The sequence below is a fragment of the Sander lucioperca genome, chromosome 24, assembly GCF_008315115.2.
Source record: "Sander lucioperca isolate FBNREF2018 chromosome 24, SLUC_FBN_1.2, whole genome shotgun sequence".
Taxonomy (NCBI): Eukaryota; Metazoa; Chordata; class Actinopteri; order Perciformes; family Percidae; genus Sander; species Sander lucioperca.
Genome location: NC_050196.1, coordinates 7275045 through 7294060, shown reverse-complemented (window position 1 = coordinate 7294060; position 19016 = coordinate 7275045).

Genomic DNA, 19016 nt, shown 5'->3' with positions numbered 1-19016 from the left:
AAAATAATTCTGATGTTGCAGTGATGGAAGAGGGAAAACATGAGAACAGAAGAAGGATGCTTGTATCTGTGTGTGTGTGTGTGTGTGTGTGTGTGTGTGTGTGTGTGTGTGTGTGTGCGGACGCAAGTGTGTGTATGCTGAACAAACTGCACTGGCAGGGTTTTTGTTGGAGTCCCCAGGGCAGAAGACGCATGAGTCAGCGGCCAGTAGGATTTATAGCCAATTGATTAAATTAGCATTTGTTCTGCTACTGGGGCAGCAGCCTGTCAGTATAAACATACACTGAAACACACACACTCCCACGTGGGCAAAAAAACATGTACCTGTACACCAACTGCAGTAAAGGATTGCAGAGGGAGAGAAACAAGACAATGAGGAAAAGGAAGAAGAAAAAAAGATCCGCCGAGAAGCAGTAGACAATTAGCAATGGTGTCAATAAGTCAACATGATTAACATCAGGATAACTGGGAAGTAAATACTCGAAGAAACACACCCTGCACTCCCACAAGCCTCCTTCCTAAGCAGCTCCTTCATGCGATACAGCGAGTGAGCAAGGAGGTCGCACACACCGGGCTTGCTGACAAGCCTTTTTTATGACATTCATCAAAGCCATCTGCCATTTTCCGCTCAATTAATTTGTTATGGGAAGTGGGATCAATTAAGTGCGCACTGTAATGGCTTTATATCCTTGTTTCCCTTTTATAGCCCAATATTTTCTGTGCTCCACTCTGGCATGAAAAGGCGAAATCGATATCCCCAGCTATTTTCCCCTCCTGTGAACTAATTTGTTTTTGCCACTCTCTTCCTGGCATGATAAGCTGTAATGAGGGGTTAGGGCGAGTGGACAGACTAGACATAAACCCCGCACTCAAAGCCAACAAGCGAACTGGGCATGCTCTTTCCAACGCAGCCACTGAATCCAAGAAACTACACACTCTTATCTATCTAGATCTCATTAGGATGTCAGGGGTAACTTGTTTCCCACACTTAACTACAGTCACAGTAGTATCAAGAGGGATTGACCTTAGCCCTGTTATCATCCGACACATTGGTCACCCGTAGAGACAGCAAGTGGCTTAGGCGAGGGTGGAGATGGCGATGATAAGGACAATGGGCGGCTCATACGGGACAGTTTGTTTGACAGTGATGGGTGGAGCGGTATTGGATCGTGGCACCATTAGTACGAGTGTCACGAGCCGCTGGTATACTCGCCTCCTCACCTCGACCCCTGCGATGTATTGATCGCTTCCCCATTAAGCCTGCTGATGGGCTTGATGATATGATGAAGAAGTGGGGGAGTGTTGTGTGTGTGTTTAAGTGTGTGCATGTGCATGACTTCTGAGCAGGTTGAGGAACCATCATTACTCCTGGAGCAGGCCTGATGACATTGCCATATCGATTTTTACATCATCTGGTTGGGATGTGCTTTAAAGGCTGGGTCTTAAACCAAGGCGACCAAAGTGTCACCTTGTTTGTGTCAGCAGGCTTACAGCCACCAAGGTCCCAACTGTTCGTCCATAATCTTAAAGCAGGCTCTTTAGCCCCTCTCCAGAGGCTCCCTGTGGCTTTGACAAAACGTTATATAGAAATGAATGGTCATTTTTTTTAAATTTAAATTTAAATTTAATTCTTTTGTAATTTCAAAAAATCCAAAAGTCCATTTAGGCAACATAACATTTCAAATTTTTTTTAAAAAACAGTTTTTCAAATGTATTTTTTTGCCGCTTTAAAGCTTTAGTGCGTAACTTTTTTTATATTAATGAACGTCCTTTACATTCAAGCCATTGCCAAATATAAATAAATAAATAAAAAGTTGATACAAGTGTATGTATTGCTCAGTATGGCTATGTTTAGAAAATGGTGTCATCCAGCGACTTTCTTCTGAAGAGTCCATCATGTTTTTTTAATCCTCCATGTCCTCCTTGGCTACAAGCAACTGTGCGCGCGATCACGGAAGCCTTGTATCATGTGGATGCGCCGACAGTTTTGTTGTCATTACTTAGAATTCCTCATGGGGGAGACAGCATTTACGCACTATAGCTTTAAGCACCACAAGCAGAGTGCCACCTGTTGGAGAGGAGGCAGACATCTCTACGGCCAATATCTCCAACATTGGGTAACTCACACCAAAACAACATACCTAGAAGCCAGGAGTCAGGAACCTTTACTATCAAAAGAGCCATTTTTGGCCAAATTGTTTCGAAAATTGTACAACTGCTAATGTTTGTTCTGCTGCAGGGTTTTCCTTCCACCCCTGCTTTAATGAGAAGTGCATTAAAGCAGTTGTTGCTGCACTGGCAAACGTAATTCATCACTTGATGGATGATGACCCTTTTAATTTGACCAAACATGGATTTGTAGCTCCATAAAGTCAGAAATCCTTTTATTTGTATTGGAAGTAGCTCCATTCTACTGGAACTGAAAGTGAAGAAATCAATGCACGTCTCCACCTAAATTTGCCTGCCACTCTGTCTTAACTTTTTGTTTTGACACTTCATTGCAGCCAGAAGAAGTATGTAACAGTGCACTGTAATGGAAAACATAAAAAAGTGGTGCCCATTAATGGATTTTTGAAAACAATGGGAGGCTGTAAGCTCTGGGAGGTAGCACAAACTAGCAGAGGAACACACAGTAGCTCAAGACAAGCAAAACCATTGGTGGGCTTCGGCCATGTATACTGTAGTCAGGGGAGAATACATTACACTGGTGTTTTCTTTTAAATATCTATACATCACTGCTACATTGATTCATTGAGACATTAATTTAATTACTCTAAACAAATGAGACCAATTACCAGACACTGCATTGCGTTTGTATTGTGAGCCACTGGGTCACAGTCTACTGGGTTGAGTCTTTACAACATTAAAGAGAAAGTAATAAGCACATTTATTCCACATCCACGGTTCCAACTGCATGGTTTCGACATACATGTTTAAAAAGACCTGCATTAATTGAGGGTGATAACTCTCTCTGTATCACTCAAACACTTTCCACATAAAATGTCCTCAACTGCTTATAGCATATCAAATTTGCCTAATGTGCACAAGGTCATGCTCAAAGTGGGCCGATGGGGTAGCAGTAGCAGAGCAGTAGAGATGAAAGGTCAGCCAGCTGAACACAAGTTTAATTCATAATCAGGCAGCCATCGCTGGCTGCAAACGGTGGGCGGGGAGGAGGGTGTGAGACTTGGCTGCCTGTCAAGACCAGCCACAGATTAAAACTCCATCGATCCGACTGTAATTTATTTATCAATTCAACAAAAAATTAAACATTGACCTCGTTCTTTGAAAATTCCCCCCTTTTAATCTTGTTGGACATAGTGTCTTGAATGCCAAGCGAGCACTCCATCTGTGAGGCCTTTTCTTTTCCAAAAAGTTAAACAAGTCATGGTGAAAAAAGCATCTTTCTCTTTCTTCCTCTCGCTTTAAGAGTTCAAAAGCGAGACTATTAAAAGCTCTATACTTCAGTTCCTGCTTTGCTGCATTTCCCAAACCCTTAGGACGTCTACTTCTGACAATAAACAACTCATACATTTCACACCGCCGCACCAAAACCTCAGTTCCTTTCTCCGCCATCCGTATTCTCGTCACTCCTCCCGCTCTTCTGATCTTTTCTTCCCTCTCTGGCTATCACTGGGTGCTATCTTCCAGGGTGCTGTTACATACTGTAACTTTCTTATCACCACATCAAAGCCTTGTCTCTTCTCTGCGCCAACTGCCCCCGCCCCTCCCCCATCTCTGCCCTTCTCTGCCCCGCCTGTTACATATGTGCAGAGTTTCTCCTAAAACTCGAATCCTGCTGACTGCAAAAAACAAACACTCATCGCATCATTATAAAAGCTTTATCCTTTCCTCTCTTCTCCCTCCCTTCTATCTCACCCTCCCTGCTCTGCCCCCCTGCTCGGAACAGAATAATAAGGTTACCTCGCTCGCGCTCATGTCAAACAGCCTCTCCCCCCTTGTCCCCTCACCTCGCGCCCTGCTCTCTGTCGTCCTCCTCACCCCTTCCTGAACCCTCCCCATGACCGGCCCTGTAATCCAATTAAAAGCACATTAGGACCAAATGAATAGCAGTAGATTTAATTAGCTGCTGACGAAGGTTGGCTTGATGGCTGGCTGCCTGGCAGTCGGAGTGGGTGGATGGGGCGCAGAGGCTCATGGGGGAGGCAAGCGTTGTTCGCCTTTACCCCACCGATGTCGAAGGGGTGAGGAGCGTTAGCTGATGAGTTGGTTTTGCATGCACTGCTACTGAGTGTGAAATGGAATTTACTAGTTTGGCCTGTAACTGTGCAGGATTATAGTAAGGCATTGCTGCTGCTAAAAATGTCTCACTGGATGTTGCAAAGTTTTGGGATGCTTCTTGTTATTCTACCACACAACATCTCATTTCTGCTTTCTTGCCTTCCCTTCTCTCATCCTCCCCTCTCTCTAGAAACTAGATGCAACCATTCCTGCTGCAGCCTCCCAATGTGCACAGTCAGCAGAGTAGTCAGCGTAACCCACTGTGGCATTTGCATCAGGCCCCTCTGTGCATGTGTGTGTGTGTGTGTGTGTGTGTGTGTGTGTGTGTGTTCAGTGCCTAATGAAGAAAGACAGTCTCTGCTTGGGTCCCCTTTTTCTAGCCACTATGGGGTCTCAGGAACAGTAGGTGGACAGTTGGTGTGTGTGGTGTGTGGGCCATTGTTGAATGCCTGTTTGTGCATGTATTTAATTATGTGGTTATGCATGTGTGACAGTATTTATGTTTGCATGCATGCAAGTCTGCTTTTGAGCATGTGTGCGTTTGTATGTGCAAGCGTGTACATACATGAGTGTGTGTGTGTGTGTGTGTGTGTGTGTGTGTGTGTGTGTGTGTGTGTGTGTGTGTGTGTGTGTGTGTGTGTATGTGTTTGTGTGCGTGTGAAATGAGATCCAGGTCCTGGCCTCTCCATTTCTTTCTGCAGGTAATAAAAATATAGAGTGCCCTCCAGATCCCTTTATAGAGAGCGAGTTGAGACCACAGCGAAATCTAGGACAGGCTCCATTGATTTGGAGGCTACAGTATTACTCGCCATCACAGCCAAGGCAATATGAGAGGCCTTTTTTTTTAAATCACACAGCCACCCCGAGCCCAGAGGGACAGAGAAGAGGCACAGAGAGAGAGAGAGAGAGAGAGAGAGCGCGAGAGAGAGGGGGGGAGGGGTGGGGGGATAATTGTGAAAACTATTCTTATTTTGTTTCCTCTCTCTGCCATCCCCACCACGCTGTATGGATTTTATCACAGAGAGAACTAACATATTTCACAGTTCTACTCCCATTTCCTCTTGAACAATGTCTTCTCGTTTTGCAACGCTGATGATCAAATCTCCACATCTTTAAGAAGACACAGAAGATGTAACGCGAGCGCTGCGGTGCTCTCAGCACTGCAGTCCCTCTTTGTGATGATGTTTTCTTTTTGTTATTTGGATTGAAATTTACATTTTGATTTAGTGAGTCGAGAGAGCGTGCTGTGGTGTGTTATATCACTCTTGGGTCCATTAAACCTGTTAAAAGCCCATTTTATTATTTCCCAAATGTCAATCACAGGAAGAAAGAAAAGGCATTCTGCCCTCAATTTGGTTTTCATCCAACAGTAGTCATTGGTGCCTTTTCAGGACCTGGGCTTTTTACACTTCAAAGGTGTGGACAAATGAAAAAAAATGTTTTCATAGAGTCGACTTCTTCTGGATTGGGCTCTTCCAGATCTCAGGCGAGTGGTGGAGTGTTCTGGGTCGGGCCAAGAACCGACCCCCTCTGTCTGGCTAAATAAGATAAGACACTGTCATTGTATCCCTCCACTCCACAGCCCTGACCGCATCAAATATTCATGGGCCACAGCAGACTCTTAAGTAAACTGGCCAATTTGTTGCGGAAGACGTGCATTAAGATTGGCTGGGCCGATATGCTACTGGCCCCCAGGGGCAGGCCAGACAGGGGCGGACTGCTGCCATTTTGGCCCTCCTGTCTCTATTGTTGCCACCCGTCAGAGCAATGAGGGACGGGGAGCAGCACGTGGTGGTCTGTCTGACGGTAATGGGCTGGGTGTGAATGTGGAGGGCGGGGCAGGGAAACAGGAGTGGATGGAAGATAACAGGAGGTCACAAGAAGCCGTCTTTTATCCGGATGCATGTTGAGAGAGAGTTAAGGAGGAAGAGGAGAACAATAAAGGATAGAGGTGGAGTCATGTTTGAATGACAAAAGATATGAAGTGGTGTTCTGAGGAGGGGTTTGATTTAAGAATGAAGAGAAGGACATAGTGGTTTGGCTGCTGATAGTCATATTATGTGGTGGCTGCTGAAAACATATGGATGAGTTGTCTGCAGTGCACACATGAATGGTAACAACTTAATAGATCATATCACAGGGACAAACAAACAGAAAGTACACGTGTTGCAGCGCACACACGCAATCACACACTTTTGAAAGATGGCTCACGCAGACGTCTCCAAACAATAGATTTCAAGGTTAGCCCATTTCCACATTATATCTCCCCGAGGACAGAAGTTGACAAATCACTAAAGCACATTTTTATTTTGCTTTATGGGCGCAGAAGTTCAGCGGTGGCAACGGATAGACACAACTTTACGCTCGGCGATTCCCTGTAGGGCATCCGATGGAAATGAGCTGAGAAAGCTGTCTGCAGAAACGTCTGTTAGAGAAAAAAAAGAGGAAGAAGAGGAAAAAATAAGTAGATGAAGCTCATAAAACCCCAACTCGTAAAACTATTGAGCGGATCTGAGAAGTGAGGATTTCTTGAGGCGGGAGAGGTAGGCGAGAGAGAGAGAGAGAGAGGGGGGGGGGGGGGAATCCTCAATGGCAGTGGGGGCGAGATCACGATCTGTGGCTGCTGAGCGGGCGGCGGGGACAGAGATGGCGGGGCTCAGTGAGGGCCTGGCACAGTTATTAGGTCACTTCCGCAGAGGACCCGCCGGTCCTCTGCGAGCGACCGGGTTGCCGGGTGACCCCTGACAGCCTGCTCGTCATCTGGCACCAGGGCACTCTGGGGGGATTGGCGAGACGCTTGTTGTGAATATCAAACGTGACATTCTGCTTCACAGAGAGAAAAGACAAGAGATAGGGGGTATAACAATTTGAAAATGGCCTCCACTTATTTCCTGTGGAGACGATATCATTCTCTGTAGCACTTTATTTCTCCCCCTTGAATTGTAGTTGAAATTTGCAGCACTAAACTGCATTTAAATCATTTGAAACCTGCATTCACTGCATGGGAACAGCTTATTTCTTACACCCTCTGAGAGGTTTGATTCTTGCCTCAATAGGCTAGATGGGAAATGAGGCCATTTACATGCTAATAGCCATGCAGTGTGATTTTCTTATCATGTATGTAAATGAACACCTTTGCTGGATCTATGTTGGCCAAATGCAAACAGTAAACAAATATGCTGACTTCATGTTAACGTTTCACTTTATTTATTCATACGGTAATTAAGCACTGCCGACACACATGATTCTTCGTTGATAGGCTCGTTAAGCATTAATTAGTTCTAATTAGAAAAAGGAATCAATTTATCACACCTGTAGTTTCTTCAGGGTTTGGAGCATTCAATATATGTAACATGAACATCTATATGAAAAAGTCTGCTTTCTATAATATAGGACATAAACATATACATTCATACATTCCTACATGTGTGGGAGTTTTGAGGCCTGTATACAGAAGCTGTTATTAAAGTAGGAGTAGAAAATGTATGCGAGAGGGGGACAAAAAAAGGTATGTATGTAGTCAGTGTGTGTGGGTGTGAATGAGGATTATTCTGAGCTCTGCCATCTGCAAACAGGCGGACAGGTTTGTTTCCAGAATGATGAGACAGAGCAAGTTAAACAGCATAAATAAACAGTTCAAATTCAGCAGAACGCGTGCTTTAAATGAGAATAATGATTGTATTTCTGCATTTTTTGTTTTTCTCTTGTGGGTTTGCATGTGAGGAAGGAATACAAAATAATTTCTTTATGTGTGAAAGAAAGTGGGAAAGATGGCATCCTGTGTATTTTTGCCTGAGGAGCTTCAGCATACATACATTATGCAGGTGTATACCTGAATGGCCCTGTGTGAACTTGGCACACAGACCTCCGCATAATGCAGCTATTTTATTTGTAAAACATCAGAACAAAAGGAACACACAGCAAACAACGTCTTTTCTTTCCAGCTTGCAAGCACATGTTGTGCGCACAATTTAAGACCCTCACAATTTCATACACAAAAGCACCGTGGACAGCTCTAAGGCTGTTCGTCGTATTCCACATTTTAAAGTAGACTTTGTATCATCTTTTTGCAGCTCTTCATCGAAGCTGTATGATGTTTACACTGACTGAAATATTTTTTAATGGCTGCACCATTCAATCAAATGGAAATATTCAAATGTTCTTGTGCACTACTCCCCAAAAATTCAGCATGACGTACTTGATATCTTTGGAAACTTCACTATGTATTAAAATGAAGTACTGTCTGTTTGAACAAAGTCTGGCAGCTAAGCATGACTTTGTAATGACTGGGCCACCAGCAAGCCAGTGAGGTTAGTGGCAATTTGGCTGTCTGTGGCATTACAGTATGCACAATCTCTGCTATTAAAGCCAAAGGACGTATGCACTTTCAGGACAGTCAGCTGTCATGTTACCTTGACTATGCATAATAAAGTTTATAGCCCAGAAATTCATTTAGAAGAAACCATGCTCCATTTTCCACATTTTGACGACTTTGTCAGAATGTGTAAGAGAGAAAGTATATTTGCAATTTTGCCAAATATATGCGTGTGTGTGTGTGTGTGTGTGTGTGTGTGTGTGTGTGTGTGTGTGTGTGTGTACCTGCATAGGAGTGTTAGAGCATAGGAGTATGTGTGTGTGTGTGTGTGTGTGTGTGTGTGTGTGTGTCTTTGACCGACTCAGAAGTCATTCCCATAAAAAGTAGAGGGGACATTTTGAGCGAGAGAGGAAATCCAATTAGGACCCCCGGTACAGTCGTGGTGGCATTTAACAAATAACTCTCCTCTGTCTCTCTCAGCAGCGACGGCAGCCAAGCGAGCACACTAATAATAACACACTCGCTCTAAGTTATAGTCTTATATTGTATTATGTCTCCTATATGTCTAAGAAGAGTTACGTTTCCATTCGCGCCCATGATGAAGGCATTAGTCAACACACACTGTGACGACCAATCATCGGTGGTTTTATCCATCATGTGTTTATGCATGTGCACATGTACACACACACACACACACACACACACACACACACACACACACACACACACACACACACACCCCTTCCCAGAAATGCGTGTATTATCCCAAGGTGGATAAAAAATCAATGAAAAGCAATATTCCTATTGGATTTAGTTTATGCCATCGACCTATTTCTGTGAGTCGGTACATAGATCATCTGTGCAGCAGTGAGTGGATGACCTGCTAGCCTCCATCCAGGGTCACCACATTAACGCTCGCTGCTGCTGCTCCGGCGATAGCAGGTCGTTTACATCATAGATTTTCAAGGAAAACTGACGCAGGTTTGAAGTGGATGTCTCTTTCGGACATAAAGGCTGAGTTTTGAGTCCTCTTTTGTGCCACATTTTACAGATTTCTCTCTGCAAAATGAAAAATACAAAATGTGAAAAGCAATCCAAAAGCATCAGACAAAATAACTGCCTTTGTTTTTTGTTTTTTTTAAAGGATCACAGGTAATATCTTTTACACTGGATCCACTACATTTAGACGTTAAACTTCAGGCAGTATTTTTGTTTTCCAATATAAGTATTTTTAAAATGGCTCTAATGAATCATCACAACCTCCACGGACACGCAATGCCCCAAAGACCAAACACCGGGCCTCGCGTGTCAACCGTTGCCTTGTCTTTCTGTCTCTTCCCACCCAAGTGTCTCTACAACCTAATATTTGAACCCAAGGTCACAATGTGACACAGTGGCAAGAGACCGACCTGGCAGCTCGTGGCACCACTCGTCTGAGAAGATAATGAGTTCCCATAGGCCAGAGTTAGGGCGCCAAATGTGTGTGTTGACTGAAGGTGTATGTGTGTCTTTCCTTATTAAAGAAGTACAGAGAGATGGTGCTATAAAGAGACAAGACAATTCTTTCAACTTTAAACTTCAAATCGCCCTAGTTTGGTCAACCTCCCAGCAGGATTTGGCTGTAATGAGGGCTGCTTTCGCTCTTTCTGTTTGCCGCCCTCTGTCAGCTTCTTTCTTTCTCTTTCTGTCTCTGCTCTCCACAGTTGATGGTACAGACAACAGATCACTCCCAGGAGACCTAGCCTTAAAAAAAATGATCCATCGTGTTGACAGCAGTACAGCTCAAGAGTCTTAAAGTGAACAAAATATCATGTACTTCACACAGATAAACTCCTCCTTCAAGCTCTTCTACACTTCACGCTTTTCGTTCCTGTTGCACCACATCTTTTTCACTTTTCCTGACAGAGCAGGTGTCAAAGGAGCAGATTATATTTTCTCGCTGAAAGGTTGCATGTTTAACATTACTGAGACAAAAATCCCAGTATTCGTGATCAAATGGCGCCTTAAATCCATATTTATGTGACAGATATTAGAGCACTATAGCACTTTGGCCAACAACAGCAGGAATACTGTGACACAAGTCAACGGGAAATTGCTGGCAGTATGTCATCCTGGCTGTATATGTCCTTGTAAAAATAAAACCGTACACATACAAGTGTGGACAAGAGGGATGGGGTGAGATACTGTATATGATGAAGAGAGGAAGGAACGAGGACACTGGGGGGGGGGAGGGAGTGTGAGGATGAGATGGTGGAATTTGGTGGTCTTAGGAGAGGGATGACGTGAAATTGGAACTTCCTGGTTCTGTTTATGAAGTAAGTAAACCTCATTCAAAACCCCATTGACATTTGTAATAATGTCAAATCATAACAAAAGTTATCTTAGGAAACTTTACAGATAGAGTAGTAAAGCTTTTTTTCTATTGTAGTTTTAACAAGTGGTGCAATTCTGTATAAAATCAGTGACATATGTGACATAGTGATAATAAATAAAGGACAACTGACAATAATAATATCAAATAGTAGCCTATATGTATTTGTAAAAAAAAAAAAAAAAAAAAAAGACAGAGCATTAAGCAAGCATGGCTAATTCTGACTTTTTCCTTTTTATGGAATAGCGGGTAATTGGATTTTCTTTTTAATATGGTTGAGAAAGGGATTCCATACTTTATTAAAAGTCTTTGTGGAGCCCCTTAATGAGTATTTTAATTTCTCGTCACATTTCTGTTTTTAGCAGCCTTTAAAGGTCCAGTGTGTAACGTGTTTAGTTGTTCATTATCAAAATCTGTGTTGCCCATTCACAAACTTGTCCTTTTCATGAATATTTACCACCACCATCAATTCCAAGTATTCCTTTTGGCTTGAAATTTTACATTTGCATTTACATGAACTGGGTTAGACGCTCCATATTCATGTTCCATCTTGAAATACGTTAGCCGGTAAGGGTCATACAGGACATACTGCTCCGCCTTCCGCGTTTTCGCTGTCACATGATAAACTCACAGGTGCTGCTAATGCTGCTAATGCGTATTGTAGTTTCCCGGCCCCGGCAAGTTTGAAGAAGGAAACATGGAGGACCACACGTATTCAAAATCCAAGTTTCAGGAACAGGAGTCTTCTTCTTCGCTCAGAAAAAGAAAAAGGATATTGAAAAGAGCAAGAGACTGGCTTTTTGAAGCGTGACGGCTACCATAGCTGTAATACGTACTTTGAACTGCGTGGTATGAGAGAGTTGATTGCGATATATGATCTCAACGCTAGATGGGAGAAATTCCCACACATTGGAACTTTAACAAACACCATCTCCCAAAAGCCCAGAAGCCCATCAAGGGTCAGATGTTACCAGCTCAACAAAAGAGATGAGTCCAACTCTACAAAACCCCAGATTACATTTAATGAAATCCGCATTTTTTTATGCATAAAAAAACATATGGAAATATTGGCAAATAAACTATGGTTATGGTCAGGATTAGGCAACTAAAACAAGTGGTTAAGTTTAGGGGGGAAAAAAATCATGATAACAGTTAATAAAAAGGCAGACGTTAATTGCAGGTCTGTGACAGGAACTATGTTCTCCTTCATCTGATGTACACAGCAACCTCCACACCCCTACTTTCCAACTCTCTACATAAAGGGCAAACTACCTCCTGCATTGGCACTGCACTTTGGCATTGGATGTAAATCATGATGTCCAATGTGGGCATAATTTCTAGAGATACTGGGCTGCAAAACCTGCTTAGAATTAGTATCTGGCGTGACATGGGGACACAGCTCTCATTTTTAGCAAAGCTCCTCCTTCGGCTGAAGAATTTGAATGGCCTCCAGGATTATGAAACGCTCTCCAAACTCATTGTATCATTGAAAAATGCATGGCAGGGAAAAAAAACACAAAATGTGGCCTAAAATATTTTTTTAGTTTAAGAAAGTGCACTTGGTTATCTTGCACAACACTCAGAGGTATGCAGGACAATTTGTGAAAAGAAGACTCGAGTGCACCTCGTGCTTTTCTTTCTTTCTTTCTGGTAGTCTGACTGCATTCAATTACGTCTTTTCCAAGGTCTGGGCCAGCTGAATGAAGCTGAAGGTAAGAAGTTGACAAAAAGAGAGTTGGAGGACGGATGTGGTGAAGTGTGTGACGACTCTGTAAGGAATGATAAAGAGACAGAAAGAGAGACTGCTGGTTTTACTGCACCAAGGCCGACATGCTTGGATTTATGTGCATGAGTGTGTGTGGGCCCTGCATGTGTGTGTGTGTGTGTGTGTGTGTGTGAAGACTACAAGTGCTCCACTGCCGACCTTGTGAAACTCTTAAAAACTCTGTTTGAATTCATACAATGCAATGACACCGGCCATTTCCACTGGGTTTATTAAGTGAGGAGCAATACACGGACGTTTTAAGAGGGTCTTAAAAGACAGACCTGCCCTCACACACTCTTATACAACAATAAATCATGTATCTGCGGTTTTCAAGGCACACAGGAGTTATTTTGTGATTAAATGTCACAGCCTCATTCTTCAATGTGCCCGATGTTATCTTTGACCTGCTGTATAAGGGTTGATTGTTGGCGTAAAATGATTCAGACAACGACCGAATAACAATTTTTAATAATAATTGTATTTTAGACATTAAAAGACTTTTGACATTTATAACTCATCTCCGCATGACGCCCCTTCGTCTGTTCACAGGAGTAAGAGAACACACACACACACGGAAAATGCAAGGCAAATAGTAAAGTGTCAGCCACTATACAGTATTGAAAATAATTGACATCATAGTTAAATATGAAAATTCCATCCCCTTATGTATTAAAGGTACTCAACCTTGCAAAGTTTTATAAAGAGGGAAAATCACTCAATACATTTGAGTAAGTAACAGTAAAAGTTACCAAAAACTGAATCAGTGCACCTTTTTTTATTATTATTGGCAGTAATAATAATTATATGCACTTTGAGATTAATGCATTATATAAGTCATTATTAATTAACTTTGTATATCATGCGAATGAGCTTAAAATATGGTTTGATTGGTGTGCAACACTGGACTTTTGGACTCACTGGACTGTGACTTAGATACAGTATGAATACAATGGGGATGGATTGGGCTCCATATGAATGAATTAATTTAAGAACTTATAAACTATACATGTCATTGTGATGGAGGTATTCAGAACTATTTAGGGAGCCATACAGACATTTGAAAGACATTTGTAAAGTATACAGTTGGATGTCCATTGGGATCCATAAAGTTGAATGCAGTGCTTAATAAATAATTAAAATATACATAACAAAAATAAATAACTAAAATAAATAACTGATAAACTGTATATGTAATCATGGTGAGCTCATGTACAGTCGACCAATACTGAACATTTTAAAATATAAATTAGTGAGTTTGTACTAAATACAATGAATCATATTAGATACAATGATTGGATTGTTTTGAAAATGAATAACTCAAACATAATAATAAGAATAAGAGAAGTTAGAAGCTGATGACATGCTTCATCTTAATAGTGCAAACGCTGAAGGAATACCTAAATGAAATATACATTTATGCAATTGTATGTAAATGATTTCAAAATAAATATAGCTTCACAAAATGATGCACAGATTGATACAGTATATGAACATATGTAGCAGAAATGCTTTTAGTTACAGGTGAGCAAAGAGAAGACATTGGAGGATAAAAATAAGGAGACAAAAGCAAGACAACACGCTGCTTACAGCTGAGAATTGGGGATAGTCAACTGCCCTGTCAGAAAATATACAGTAGAAGGAGGTACTGTGTAATATATAAAATGACTTCAAGACTCCATTACCGAAGCCTGATCTGGGCATAATGATAAGCTCACAGTCAAGTCAGTGAGGGGGAGGCGATTACTCTATTCACAGCACAGGAGGAGAAAAAAAAAAAGAGAAACGAATTGTCAGAATGTGACAGCGGAGTGGCAACCTTGAAACCTTAGGTGGGCGAGAGAGGAGCCTGAGGCGGCTTTGTGTTAGTGAGCGAGAGAGCGAGGGAGATCACGGGCCCTTTGCTGCACAATGACAAGATCCTCCACGCGGGGACAAGGACACATGGGACTTCAATTCTGGGACACGGCCTGCATGTCTTCACCCCTACTGTGCAAAGAACATGGGGAAATCATCTCAGAGCATGACACACGTGGGTGTGCATGCATGCACATGTATCAGCCTGCTTTCATTAAATGTGTTATGAGCATGATTTCTTAAAGGGCCATTCTGCAGCTCAGTAAATGACAAATGCAATATACTTTATAATACTTCTGGTGATGTTTTAACACATACTCAATGATTTTTCCTACTTTCTAGGTATCTACATATTCAAGCTTAATGTCAGACAAAGTTTTTTTATTGTCATGTGGCAATGCTGTTGACATCATTCACTGTTTTATAAACTCTCTTGGTACACTACAGTATTAGTATTAGCATGAACAGTGTAGCTATGTTCAAAAGTCACACGCAGGAGACAATGACATCCAAACATTTCTATTATTAAATAGATAATGAATATTGTAATCAAAAAGGTTGACTTTCAAGTTGAAGATCTTCCTACAAGCACTTGAAACTACGGTTTACTTAGGAAAATGTCAGCAGCGATGTAAAGAATACTAATAATGTACACGTGAGGAAAGTGGAAAAGTACATTAGTTTTACCCTCTATCTCGGTTCAACGTTAACGTGAATGGCCACCAACCTTAACGTCACTGATGACACCTGAGCCAGCTCCATTTGACTGAAAACCGCGAGATTGAGTTTAAAGACTGTGGCAAGATCAAATTAAAAGATCAGGAATGCTCTAAAGTTTGGAAGCTTTGTGCATAAAATTCCTCACCTCCATTATATTGCTCAAAACCTCTCTGCATGTATAGATACCATTTAAAAATGACCCTTTGAGATCATTTTGTACTTACTGTACCTGTTTATGATTTGTTTCTTTCATAGTTTACATGCATACATTCAAATCTTTCATAGACACAAGGTGTCGTAATTGTTTGGGGGAAGTTGGCCCGCGCAGACACAAACCAAAATGCACACGCAGGCTCACACACACCTCCCGTCTTTCCCTTTAGGATGGCATCCGCTGGATGAAAGGTGCAGTCTCCTCAGCCCTCCTCTCTCTCCTCTCTCTCAGTTGTCAAACATCCAAAAGAAGGGTGCTGTCTCCAGAAAAACTCAGGGCTCAGAGGTGAGGTATTTTTTTTTTTTTTTTTTGGAGTGGGAAGGGGGGGGGGTGTGGCTGTGACCCTGGTGCCTTATTCATGCCCCACATACTCCCCATGTGTGTTGGGCGAGGACACGGTCCCACTGATTAGTGAGAGAATGTTCTAAAGAAAGAGAGAAGGTGCCAAGCCGTTGCCTCTAGCAAAGTTACACAGAGGCAGAGAAGTGTGTGAGTGTGTGTGTGTGTGTGTGTGTGTGTGTGTGTCAGTCAGAGGGAAAGAGAGAGACAGGGGTGAGAGACAGAGAGATTGTGTGGTGCTGCAATGATTAAGTCATTTCTTATACTCGCCTTTCAGTGTTTTGTCTTTGATGCTGTAAAGGAAAGCCCCTCCCACACAGACATCATTAACTAACAGAGGAATTGTCTCTCAAGTTGGTTGAGGAGGATGAGCGGGTGAGCGGGGAGTGTGTGTGTGTGTGTGTGTGTGTGGGGGGGGGTTGTCAAACAATTAATCCACAAAGACACAACATGACAGATTTGTATCGCAATCTTGGCATTTTGTTGTTTTTGTTCTGTTGCACATTTGGTTTGGCTTATGGCTCTGCTGCGATTTGGTTAGCTAATGGCGTTGCTGCGTTACTGAATTTAACAATGTGGCATTGTCTTCTGAATCAGTGCTTTAAGCATAGTTTTACATAATGTGTTACCTCCTATCTGTTTTATTCCCATTTTACCTAACAGTAATCATTATCAGAGCTGTAGAGGAGGCAGCAGCAGCAGCAGCAGCAGCAGCAGCGCTGCTTAAATTAGTATAGTATATAGTAGTAGTTGTGCTAGCAGCAGTTGTATTATTAGTCAGGGGAGGAAGAAGTATTCAAATCCTCTACTAAATTTAAATAAGAAAATACTTTATTACAAGTAATAACTCTACAAAATTGTACTTTAAAAATACATCAGTAGTAAGAAGCAAAATCTACTTAAAAGTCCCAAGGTGCTTTCACACCTACAGTATAGTTCAGTAGACTTGATTCGTGGGGTGAAGTTGCAACGTTGTTGTTTTTTTCACATAGTTCAGTTAGCTTTCACACTGCACTATGTCAAGTGCACCAAATATTGTAAACAAACTAATGCAGTGCCCGATTGGAGCGGGTTCCTGTTCGGGCGATTGCTTGACTCCCAGGATTTCTTTCCCCACAACTTTATCTTGCTATTAAGCGTAGGTTAAACCTTTCCTGTTTCGGGCTCCCAGACCGTGGCGGGAAGCACGGAGGAGACCGTCCCTCCAGGGCCTTCGGTGGGTAACACCCATCACTTTACTGGCAGTATTGACAACAGATGAAGCCACGTGTCTTGAGAAGCTTGTTGTTTTATTGTTCACTGTTAACTCACTTTCCTATCTCTTTTCCCTCTCGCTTCTCCCTCACTCCGACACCGGTACCACTCGCCATACTTTGCTTGACCACACACTCACTGACGTCACTCACTCAATGCACCTGCCATTTTTTGAGCTTTGAGTTTTGAGCCAAAAGCGATCTCGATGCACACAAAGTGTTTTTGGCTCCAGTAGAATAACTAATCTCCATTCAAACTAACACGCCAAAACCGCATATCTCATGAACAATCTCGTACACTGGGCATGCACGTGCCGGGGTAAACAGGGTTGCGGGTGGTTGCCATGGTAACGTTAGAAGCTTAGTCTCAGAGAACGAAACGTCATGACCCAATCAGGCGGTGAAACATTGGCGTCAGTGTCGGTGTTGCCAAAGGTCTCCGTTTGCGGCCGTAGAGACTGCAACACAACCTCGCCGATTCCAAACCAAAACGGTGTCAGAAGTGTTTTCCAATTTCTCCGGCTTAGGGGACTCTGAAACTCCACAGCAGTGTGAATGCGAGATGTAAACGTAGCAAAAGATATTTGTTTTTAAACGCTGGTCTATTGGACAGAAAATCTGAATGAAACTGGCCGACACTTTTGGTCTCAGAAATAATGGAACAAAAAAAAAAAAATTCTTTGGCTTTGGTGTTTCTAATATTTAAGAAGAAGGTGAACAATATGAGCAGCAGTAGTATTGGCCGTAGTAGTAGTAGTATCAACAGCAGCAGCAGTAGTAGTACTACAAGTATTAGTACTATAGGAGAAGCAATAAAGCAACAGAAGCAGCAATGGGAGTAGTACAAGTAGCAGTAAGAGTTGTAGGAGTAGTAGTAGCAGTGGTTGTAGCAGTAGTAGCAGCATTATGCTAATTCTTCTCCTCGTCTCATCTTTCAGTGTGTGTGTGAGCTGTATGTCATCATTGGAACTGATTTAGTTTACTTGTCCCTGTCCTCAGTGCCACTATTAAACTATACAATCTCCATCAGGCGGTCGGGGCATTTGACACAAAGAGCAATACACTTGATCATGTCGGATAACAGTAGATTGGGCTTTTGATTAATGTGTCAGTTAGGGAGGCCATGAATAGCATTACTGAGAGTATGTCGGGGCAAAGTTCTGCTCAATAAGCTGTGGTGCATACTGAAACAGTGTCATAGAAAAACAGCATTTGTGTATAATAATGCTAAAAATCTTCCACACTTAGGACAGCGCGTGTGATTGAAACACACGACAACGGTGATGTGACACTTGCTGCTATTGTGTAATGACCACTAAAAGATGCTAAAACCAGCCAGATAATCCCACTTGATCCAAAAAGCAGGTCTAATACTGCATCCCTGCGAGGCTCTTATAAAGTATTGGTCCATAGTGACGGAGAGACGGAGGAGAACATAACCGGTTTGTTTGTTTTCCTTTATCCTCGGCAAGATGAAAAGAACGCTGTTAAGTCTGATGTTGTTGGTTCTCTCTGCCGTCAAAATGAAAGACTCTGAGACTGACAGACACAAAAGGACTTTTTGAGATTTGTTGCAACTGCAGGAAGCTGCCTCTCGTTCCAAATTTGCCACTTGACAGTGATGGAGCGCCTGTCTAATACAATGATGTGTTAGTCCACACGTGTGCATGCCGAGGCGCACCCGCAAACACAACTGGGAGTGTGTTCAAAGGCCTAGAAGGCTGTCTGACAACATCATTAGTGTGTCTGTGTCTGTGTGTATTACGTCTCCTTTCTTCTAGCTCTTACCTCTTTCCCCCCCATCTCCCGCTTTCTTTCCGTCGGGCTCTCTTGTCGGGAATCATGGGGGAAACAGGTGGATGAGTATTCATAGAGAACTGACATTCATTCCCTCTGTTATGTCTCAGAAGCAGATCAATGTGCTGGGGTGGAGATGTGCACTGC